We start from the raw sequence: 11571 nt of genomic DNA on the forward strand, positions 1-11571 counted from the left end.
CGCATACGCGCTAATCCTGTCCATCTGCAGCACACCAATTTTTGCAGAAGAATTACAAATATATGCGGTATGCTTCAGCCACGAGTCTACAGCTCCACACAAAAAGCCTACCCAGATGCACCAAATAACATCCGCAACAAAAGAGTCAGTACACACCTTCTCACGCAACAATGCTATGCCATGGTATTTGTTGGTGTACGAAAATCATCAGGCATCAACAGTGTGGCACGAAAAGCAATAGTTTATTTTGGAAGCGACAGTGTCATCATTGGGAAACCACGAAGAAAGCGAGTGCGCAGTTATCACTGCTTCAACCCATTTTTATCTCCTAGCCGCAGAGAGATTCAATGCAGCCTGGGGGAAGAGGTGCCCGCTCCTGCTCGGTAGGTGTGGCTCCATCGGACCGTTCCATGGCGGGGCTATCGGCTCTCAGCTCTGGAGCAGCCTCCACTGTGGTTTCTGAAGGCACAAAAAAAAACAGAGGAGAATATACAAACTTTGCATGATAGGCGACTGAAAAACGAATAGTGAGCATCATGAGGAATTCAAGAAGCCACTTGTTAAGGTAACTAGAAGCCTAACAATATCTGAATGTATGTTTTTAGTTTATATTGGCTGAGACTGCAGTAACGTAAATGGTCAAGGCCATCCCCCAAAGGCGCAGCGGTTTCTATTTTTGTATTCTATCGCCAATTAAACCTGAAATCGCTTTGTTTATTCGAGTGCACCTTGCTGTCATACTTCAAAACGTCAAAATACCCGGAAAGCTCAAAGCATATATATTCTGAAGTCAAAGAAAAATCTTCTAGCTCTACTTGCATTGCAAACGAAATAGCAGGCATTCAATTAAAGCTAAAAACACAAGTGCGAACTGACATGCAACGGCATTTCGGAGAGTCTTTACCAAACTTTATAGCCACGTCCGCTGAGAGATTCTGGCGGCACGTACGTCCGACTTTTGTCGGGTGTGATGTATTTGATATTGAAGGTGAACAATTAGATGACGCAAAAAAAATCTTAGAGGCTTTCAATGAGCAGTTTAAGAGCGTTTTCACGGTTTATGACAATATAATACCAAACTTTGACGCAAATTTTCCGCTCGTACCAGATGTAATATGTGAAGCTGGAGTTTTGAACATGCTGTTTAAACTAGATGTCAAAAAGGCACCAGGGCCGGACGACCTGCCCAACGCTTTTTAAAAAGAATATGCAGAATGAACATCAAAATATTTGTGTGTTCTGTTGACTAAATCTTTGTGTGAAGGTCAAATACCGGACGACTGGGGAAGCGCCAGAGTAAAACCTATACATAAGAGCGAAAAAAAAACTGCATCAAGAAATATCGTGCCATCTCATAACCTTGCACGGCATGCAGACTTTTAGAACACATTATTCATAGCCACATTACGCAGTTTATGGATCAACATAATATTTTAACAAAGCATCAACACGGATTTCGAGAAGAGTATTCTATGTGTACCAAAGTAGCGGAAACAATACATGATTTCGCGATCACCATTACTAACGGAACACAAACTGACGTTTTTATGGATTTCCAAAAAAAAAGCGTTTGAGAAGGTCTCTCATAAGAAGTTACTTCCCAAACTTCGCAAAATTATAAATTACAATCACCTCCTAAAGTGGCTTACAGCATACATTATCAATCGTAAACAGTTTGTTATATTCGATGGGGAAAGTCCTGAAGATGTTTCTGTACACGCAGGCGCCCATCAGGGGTCGGTTCTTGGGCTCCTTCTTTTTCTTTTTTTGTTAATGATATTATCTGCAACATTCCTGTGAAAATACGATTGTATGCTGATGACGCTATTATCTACACGGAAGTGGGCACTGTAGCAGATCGGATTCTTTCAAATGACACCCTCAACAAAATCGTTCTCTGGTGTGACAAGTGGCAAATGTGCAATACCTTGAAAAAGAGTAATTACGAAAATTAATAACCGGAAGAGTCCTTTAGCGTATACGTATTACGCGAACAACCCTTTCCTTCATGAAGCATCTGAATACAAATACTTGGGCCTCTGGATTTCAAATAATTTAAATTGGGCTCACCACATTGATTATGCGGCAAGAAATCCCAACTGTAAGCTTTTCTATTTACGAAGAGCTTCAAAATTCAGCATTCATGACGTCCGAATGACCGCATATAAAGCTCTTATTCTTCCCTCATTAAATTATGCAGCTATTTTTGGGACCCCTTCACTGGAACCAATATTAACAAGCTTGAAAAGATACAAAAAGAGGGTGTCCGGATTATTTATAACAGCTACAGGCATATTTCTGTTTCAACCCTGTCATTCAGAGCCAGTTTAGGACTAGAAGCTGAAAGATACTGTTTAGCCCGACTAAAATTTCTCTATCAAATACTAAAAAGCCACTATAAATTAGACTTTTATAACATGAAAACATTTTCCTCTTGGTATGCCACCAGGCAAAGGCATCAAAAGACAATTACTCCTTTTCGTACACGCAACAATACCTTCAAATATTCCTTCTTTCCGCGGACCATTACTGAATGGAACCAGCTTACTAGCACCCACGTACAACAGCCTTCACTTACCTTGTTTACATCATCTTTATTTAGTGCTGAAATTATGTCATTTATTCTTTCTTATATACCTATGCATTTGTTGTTTGCCTTTTTTGTGATCTCCTCATCATTTGTACCGTCCTGCCAAAATCCCAATGTGAGATTGCAGTATCAATATATAAATAAACAAAAAAACCTCTCTTTGTAGACTCGCAGAGCTTCATTCTGGTAAATTGAAGATTGAATAACTTGAGCAAATACTGCAGAGAATACCGTCCTGAATGAACAAATGTTTTAGCTGCGTGGCACCAGAATCTGGAAGGTGACAACCTTGATCTTTTATGAAACAAAATATGTAAAGGGCCCAGCGCAGCAGCCATACCCCGCATACAATATAGCAATACAAGGCTGAAATGGGCGTGCAGGAGAAAATGGGTAACAGAGACACAAAAGAGCTAAACACTACAAAAGGTTTATTTCATAGCTGGCATAATCTATTTTCTTAATTGACCTTCTTTGAATATGCATTTCTGCCTAACTGACTTATGCCGTGGCCTAAATCTAAGTCGTAAGGTTGCTTGCATGAATATATTAGGTGCCTATAGAGAGAGAATGAGTCATTTATTTAGAATAGTAAATGTGGTAAAATACGTTTTTCATCCTATCAAGCAACGTTCGTTTATGCTTTTGTTGCACCTCGAGTTTTAATTTCAAACCGAGCATAATATAAATTAAACGTTTTGTCTTTTTAAGAATGTCCTCCCGCCGACATGTGCGCTGATACGAATTGTACACTTTTTTTTGTTTGTAATGCTTGCACCCTCAAACGTTTTAGCGGGAGGTATACGAACCCTAGGACTGAAACTAATCGTACGTTTTTCTGTAAACCTTCTTACCCGACACAAGAAGAAGACCGCAAATGGCCAGCGCCAGAAGCACAACTTGAAACTTCATGATGATATTCTGGAAGAACAGGAAGGCTTTGAGACGCAAATATATGCAACGACATTTTGCATCACAATGTTCAATCATCACAGCATCGAACTAAATGGGCGCAGTTGAAATTGTTTTAGTGCAAGCAATGCCATTGAAACCACCAATTTGAGATGTAGTAGACGCAGCGTTCTTGTTCTAGTACTGCTTTTCAAAGAAATATTTGAATTCATTTACTTCCTTCAATAAAGTTCATTGCCACATTTGATGATGTTTTTTATTATTAGCGTACACATAAAAATCAAAAACCCTTATTTTTTTTGCAAAAAAATAATTTTGACTTTTCGTTTGTAGCAGCTAGTGTGGTGAATTCCTTGCAATCTTACTCCTCCTGTGCTTGTAAAAACAAAATATGTGCCTGCCTCGAATACAGGGCCAATTTAAAGTGATTGTGAAGTATTTGGGCCTGCAAAGTCTTCGGTATCTCAGGTGCGTATTCTGCTGTAGTTTATTGTATAGTATTGGTCAGTTCAAAAACTGCACGGCAAACCAGCCGTATCCCGAAAACAGTATGGCGTTCCGGCTGGCGTACGAAGCTTATTGTAGGTCAAATACAGAATCTTTCCTCTGCTTGCAAAAACAAGGTGAAAACCTCAGAAGCAAAAAAATGTCTTTGGTTTGTCTTCGTTGTTATGGTTGTGCCCACTGGCTTTTAACTACGATAGCGATTATGCGAGATGTTCGTGTCTGAAGCTATCACGGGGCTGTGTGGGCGTCGCCACTGTTAGTCAGTGTGGACGGAGATTTATTTTCAATTTCTGGCGTGGGCATTTTTACTTCGTTGTCTGCTTGTGGTAGCAATCTCTCGATGGAGTTGAGGTGTTACGAGATATATAAAAAACGGCATTTCAAAGCAAAGGTAGCTTTGCGCTCTATGTGCCACCGTTTTTTAACTACCTTAGTACCGTAGCATCGCGGGAGATCAAATGCCCGAAATGCGAGCCAGACCTATATGACGAGACGAGCATAGTCCTCTTGCGTACTATTCACAGAATCTCTGCATCTGCGCATTGCTGCACTTTTGGTGCAATAAAAATACCGCACGCTTGGTAGGGAGCGCCGGCACAGTTAATTTATGAGGGGCTCTGCCGAGTAATACCTCTTCCTGAGAACTGCCAGCAGGATTCGTCCTAAAAAGAAGCTTTTTCAACATTCGTTATATGCATGCCACAGTCTGCGAAACTGGTGAATCCCTGGCAATTTTGTGGAATCTCTTTTTGTGGCCATAGTTTGCGGCGTACCTGGCAAAACGCAGGCAGTTTTCAATCCTTATGCGCCTATTTGAACATGCTCTATTCGCAATTTTGTAGTCCAACTATTTTGTTACTACTTATGGTTGTGTATCCCATAATTCTAGTTGCTGATAAATACGCTTTTTTTTGTTAGGCAAAGCAAATGCCACACAAAAAAAGTTCCGTAGTTCTGTCTTTGCTGCAAAAGTCGAAGGGCAATAGGGTTCTTTCTCCCTGCAAGCCCACATCCCGTTATCCCGTCCCTCCATCTCCTTGCATTGTTACCATGCCATCTAATACGTTACATGACGAATGCGAAATAAAGTTTGCTAAATTCTATCAATTATTGCGTTCGCAGAGCTAGCGCACAATCTATTGAAATTTTCATCTTTATTGCTCCTGAATCTGTACGGGGCGTCGTCTTCATGTTTGCTTGCAGTCAAGTGGAGTAATAACCTATTTCTCTGTGCTACTGCAGAAACCAAGCTCTTGTTTATTTTAAAATAAAACATGCTGCTATTTTCAGGTGTTTAATATTTCTCTTCCTTTATTTTGAACGTTTTATGTCTGGAGAGCAACCTCAATTCGCAAGATGTATGTCATCACTTCTAGTTTCACCAAATCATTTTGCCCTAATCACCTTTTTTAAAAGCCATTTTCCAATTTTGTTAAGAGCTGTTGAATCAATTTACATGGTGGCTGACAGACTTCACTTTTGGAATTTAATACGCCCAAGGAAGACAATCGTCTTTAATAAAGTAGAGCTTTTAAATTGCGGAGGCATTTTTTGAGCGACGACATCGATTTACTTGGAGGTACCCTCGCGAAATCGATAAAGTTACAAGTGAACTTCAGTGTTTCCTGCACAAAAATTTTCACTTAGAGTTGAAGTGTAAAGTAACTTGATGAACGTTTCTCGGCTAAACGACTGCTTGTTGGCTAACTAATAAAAGTTTGAAACAAAATATTCCTACAGTTTTTTTATATGTTATGAATTCCGCTGGCTACTATTTTCATTTAGGTGAAATTTTGCAACCCCTAAACCGTTTTCATCATCGACAAAACGTTTCAAAAAGTATAGTTTATGACCACGTTTTTTATTTAAAGAATTATTATTAGCGGCAACAGTTTCCATTAAGGAATTAAAATCCTCACCTTAAAATGGCAGGAGTCGAGTTCACTGAGCACCCTGAGGATGAACCTGTGAAGAAACCACAGAATGCGGTGTTCTTATATTGTTCTCATTGCAAGGACACGTGTCGTGAGGTCAGGGTTTCTCATCATAACTTTCACTGCTGGAAATTAATAATTGAAATGTCAGTTTTTGTTCTGTGCAGCCATGTACTCGTTAATAATTGGGTCTCGATGTTTAAATGATAATATGGCCTCGTAGCAAATACCTGACGTTTATTTTTGGCATGCTATCATGCCTCACATCATTTAGAAATGAAATACCTGTATAGGCTGCTTTTGACAACTCATGTTACTGGACCGCGAACAATGTAAAAATGTTTGTTCTGATGCTATCAAGCCGGAGCCTGGAGAGACAAGTAATCCCGCCGCAGCAATAGCGTATATTAAAGCTCTTAAGCTAGCGGGGTATCGCAACTACGCACGATAAGCAAAAAGTTTAAACATACCCACCGACTTTTGCATTTCGTCTGCATCCGATGTTATACACCGAGCATGTGTGTTTAGTTAGCAAAAAAATAACTATAAAAACCGTTTGTGGTTCAGAGGACGAAGTTGCTCACCAGTGAAATTCTCTTTATTTCAATGTTCAAAGCTCGTACAGAAAAGTTTGACTAATTGATGTGTGGCCGTATAAAAAATCGTTATTCGAGCTAAGAGAACAATATGGCTACAAACTTTTTTTGAAGGTGGTGCGCTTTTATATCTCTGTGAAAACAGGCTTTCCCAGACAACATCCACATACACGAATATATAAAACTCAATTGTCAGCACTCAATATTCATAAATTCCCAAACGATGTAGCCAAATCGCTTCAACAAATCATTTTGGATGCCTTGTCAATCATTGAACAACCTTGCAGGATCATACAATCACAGACATAAACGGAACGGTGGGCTCAAGCAAGAACCAACGTCACGATGACTTTTTCCAAGGGCTGCACTTTACACGGTAAAAAAATATCCGGTTTACAGAACAGCGCCGAGATAATGCATTGAGGAGCACCTTCCGTTATTTCGAAAACGAACAGTTGCAGGATTTCGAAAATTTTGTTATACGGACTCCTTCATCTCTATTACTGAACGTTCATGCTCGCTAAATGCAACGTGTCCGTTTTCTACTAGCGTAAATTCCGCAACTCAGAATTTTACGGAAAGCACCCGCTCTGTCCAAACAACAATTCCGCTACTCGAATGTAAGGTGTTTGCTTTGGGTAAAAATTCTGTAATTGGTATGCATTAACCGTGGTTCCGCAGTGGCATGAGTAACCCGGTGTCGAAAACATACCGGCGTTCCATGTGAGCCCAGTGTATTTCATCAATCATGTTCACCATATGTATACACGCAGGCAACACCTGTAGCTCTGTCTGCGAAACTTTCTGACGCGTGTTGGGTTGAACAAGAAAAGAAACAAATATTTTTTTACAAACTGAACCCTCGTCCCTGTTGAGTGGCATTGCCTGAAAAAGAGAAAGAAGAAAAAATAAGAGCAATCGGCCGTTTCGCGTAAATTTAAATTTAACACTACATTTATTTCTTTAGAGCTTTTATTGCCCAATAAAAAGAAGTGACGGAAAAAGCCGTAGTGGAAAGCTTGACAAAGGCGCAGCCCCCTTTCTACTCAACAACAGCGTCGTGAGAAAGCGACCAGAGTTATAAAAGAGACAACCATAAAAATAAACAATCAAAAGCTTCGAAACATACATCTCTTTGCATCACACGTACTTCCCGTCATATTAAACGGGTGCAGAAAAACAAGCATACACCAAAGCGAACAAAAAAACAAGAAAATTGGCTAACCACACTTTTCGCTACACATGGCACGTAGTTGATGCGTTAAAATGTGTCCACATCAAAATCCCAACATTTTTTTGCGTCGGTAACGCGGGCGTTTCCTTTGTACTTTGGCTGAGTTAATGTGGAGAGACGCTCGGGTGTGGAGGCGCACCGTTGGTATTGTTTGCTCATATACGGGTTACGCCAGCTCTGACGTGCAGTTGTTCTCCTTGTTGAGAGAGATGGGGTCTGCTTGGCGGCATCAGTGTCTGCTCTACCGAGAAGAAGGGGGCCTTAAAAGACCCAAGCTAAAGATATTGAAAACCACCTGCCACGCGGTTTCCTAATATTTGGCATCTGAACTGCGAATGTTCCCGAATTTTATACACTACAGTGTTTTAGGCCCGGGTACAACCAGATCATACCTGCGTCATGTCCCCCACGGAAATGACGTTGCCAGAAAAAAGATACATTAATGGGGCTGCGCCCGCATTCGAGCCATGAACTCTCTCGCCGCAACGGAAGGTACACCGCGCTCTGCCCACTGCGCTACGAATTCAAGCGCAAGTAGTTCTACGAGTGCGCATTTTTATCATTCCCAGTAGTTTCTTTGATCAGATGCCATCTAGGAGTTGCTGCCGTCTAGGAGAAGTGAAGCGAAATAGATTTAATGGGACTAATGAGCCCCGACAGTTGCGCCTCGATGCAGCGTCTTTCTGTACGCCGGACGCGCGTGAACTGAGGCACACCCTGTCACCGACTGCTTTCAGTTTCTGTTCCGTTTCGTTCGCACGGTTTTCTAGGGACTGTGGTTTAAGTCTGATTTACGCAATGTTCCGGCGCGTTCAATCCAGTGTCTAACGTTGATGCATCTGACGGTGCCATACCGACGTAATATAAATTCTGATGTGCAAGTTCATAAGGATGCAAAATATATGCTCCTGTGAAGCCGCATTTCTCTTTCTTGTTTTACCGATTTCTATGAAAGCGGCATCAACCATATTTTTTGCTCGCATACTTGACCAATAAATAGTAACCTAGCCATATTAGCAGCGCCTGAACACATGGTAGGGGACTAGGAACATTACTGGCATACTCTGGAAGCGAGTTTTGACAGGCGCAATTTTTTTTTCTAAATGGATGTGGTCAATCCCCACCTCAATACAGAGAATGCCCTGTGTGTCAACAGGCGGGCCTCTAGGGAAGAACTGCTTCATTGTGGGCCTAATAGAACGCGAGAAAAGGCTGATGAAAACCTTTACTGCGAAGAAGTTTATTTCTCTCGCCCATTTTTTATTTCGCTGAAGGCGTGTTACTCCGCGCCTCTCCTGCATTCCCTTTCGCCATTGCCGCCACTCTTTTTGCCGGTGTCTTTTACAGGTAAACACGCGAGCGGGAGCAAGTAAACGAAGATCTAGGTTTTATGCCGTCACTGATGGCATGTCGGTTGTACTGGCGGAAGGCTTACACGCGAACGTAAAGCACGTCCTGTCTTGTGTCTTCACAGGTCCAGCGGATTGTCTTGTGCGTTACACAGGTAGTAAGATGCCTACCTCACGAGAGGGAAACAGCGAGACCCATGTTTGCTCGCTGTTATAAAGCTCGAAACCTTCCAAGTTTCACTCAGCTAATTGGCTGGGAAGTATGCTCGATCGCAAATAAAAAAATCTAGCGCTGTTTGCTTCATGTACTGCGCCTACTGCGTCCAGCTTCGGAGGTGATTTATCTACTTATAATAGAAGACACTAATATTTTCATCTGATTAGAGTAGATAGGATTGTCTTACAATCTGTACGCTACTCGAACTTTTATGTGTATTGCCGCAAATGGTGTTTTAAGAGTTGTATAGAAATAATTTTCGAACTTCATAATATATAAGGACGGACTTCAGTGCCAGCCGAAAATATAATGAATGCTTTGTAAATATACTTAGTAGGGAGCTATACTTTGTAATACAGCTGCTTCAGCTTTTGTTATTTAGAATTGCTCCGTTCGCGTTTTGATGTAGTGCAATAAATACCATCTGAAAAAAACAACAGTCGAATCCGAGTGGGTCAGGTGACTGACTCGGTTGATCTACGAGGCGCAGGTTCCAATACTGCCAGTGCCGGTAATTTAGATTTTACGCTGTTATACTGATTTTTGTGAAACGACGCAATAAATTTATTATTATTCTGCAAGTAGGTCCTGCCACATGCATCTTCGTACCCGAGCGGTGAAGAATTCCCGGAATGGCCAGAGGGAGCAGAACCTTTTTCTTCGTAAGGACGTCAGTACGTAGGTTAAATTTCCTTGATCTAAATAACAAAGGGTTATGTGACACCGTCTCAAATGCCTCTGAGAAGTCAACAAATATGCAGTCAGCGGTCAAACTCAGGTCTGAAATGCTATGTGCAGTGCGAGGACAAGAAGACAGTTGGGTTTTACCACAATAATGTTTGCAGAAACCATGCTGACATTCAAAAAAATTAATTTAAATTACTACGAGCTACAATTAGTCATGCTATGCTGTGCCGGAGAACTTTGCAGGGAATGCTTGTTACAGAAATTGGGTGACAGTTACTAATCAGTTGTTTTTCACAAGATTTGTGAATCGGCACCGCCTTCCCTACTTTCCAGTCATCCGTTATTTTACCGGTGCGTTGGGACGCCTGGAACAATTAGGACAAAATTGCAGATGGTGTCCGTCTAAATATTGTCTTTGGGTTGCCGGAATGCGTGAATATAATAACACTTAGCGAAGCGATATGCTTTCTATCCACGGCTATATGTGGATTCCAATCAAGCTCACTGGTGTACACTATGCCAAGATACTTTGAGTAAAGAACCCGGGCAATGATGCGCTCTCGGTAACTCAGACTAATGTAATGAGGGGAGAGACTGGAAAGACTAGTAAGAAACATATAATTACATTATTAGAAAGACAAATACAGTCCAACTCGGAGAAATCTTATTCAGTTATGATTTAAATATTGCGTAAAGTGGTTGTATGTCAGATGCTGATGCGAAAAACGCAATTTATTCAGCATATACACTTATATCGACACAAGAAACCACTGGAATTACGCTAACAAGGATGTTAGAAACGACAGGCGAGAGGACTGCCCCTGGCGGTATACTCCTACATTATGGTCACTGTCAGAAACTAAGGTTTATATTGCCGCGAACCATGCATTTGGTTTGTTTATTTATGTGTTGCGTTTACCACCCGACTGGCCCGGTCTGTGTTTCCCTTGCCGCAGTCTTCTGTGGCGCTGATGTTATCGGTGCAGGTTTCCCTACCACTATTGCCCTAAACTTCTCACTAATCACTCGATGAATATGCGCCAACGCGTGCTCTCCTTCTAAATGTTTCCCCTCGGCATCAATCAGAAATTTTTTATGGTTATCGTTTTTTGGGCTTAGTAATTTTACATGGTTTCAAAACTTCTTGGATGCGCTTTTGTCCTTCTTCTGTATTTCTGCCATCCATTGTTCGGTTTTCTGCTTGATCTTTGCTTGCACGATTTTCTGCAATTCTAGTTTTTCCCACAGTAGATATCCCATTTCTCCTTCACTACCTCCGGTTCCATACCACTTCTTTTTGCTTCTCTATGTTCTCTCGACGCCTTTCTTCGCTGCTCAATGGCCTCATTTATTATTAGCCTCTTTTATGCGTCTTCCGCTCCCCCCGTCTCCTTCTCCGTTTATTGCAGGCAAGCCACCCCACAGAAGATATCAGGACCTGCACAATACATCTATTCCAGCTTTTAAAAAAATTGAATATTTTCTGTATTCCACAGTTAAAGGGGTACAGCAATTACAGGGATGAACATCTGTGAGCACTGTTTA

The 11571-nt window shown here is 41.3% G+C and overlaps 1 long non-coding RNA gene across 1 annotated transcript; it reads right to left on the bottom strand.

Moving 5' to 3' along the window:
* Window positions 1-221: 221 nt before the first annotated feature.
* LOC144144843 (uncharacterized) lies at window positions 222-5974 on the bottom strand. Its single transcript, XR_013317352.1, has 3 exons — window positions 5929-5974; window positions 3445-3511; window positions 222-459 (listed from the first exon to the last, which is right to left on the bottom strand). It is a non-coding gene; the product is annotated as an uncharacterized LOC144144843 (long non-coding RNA).
* Window positions 5975-11571: the final 5597 nt, after the last annotated feature.

The sequence above is a fragment of the Haemaphysalis longicornis genome, unplaced genomic scaffold (genome assembly GCF_048455015.1).
Source record: "Haemaphysalis longicornis isolate Haplotype H1 unplaced genomic scaffold, Haemaphysalis longicornis Haplotype H1 scaffold_7, whole genome shotgun sequence".
NCBI lineage: Eukaryota > Metazoa > Arthropoda > Arachnida > Ixodida > Ixodidae > Haemaphysalis > Haemaphysalis longicornis.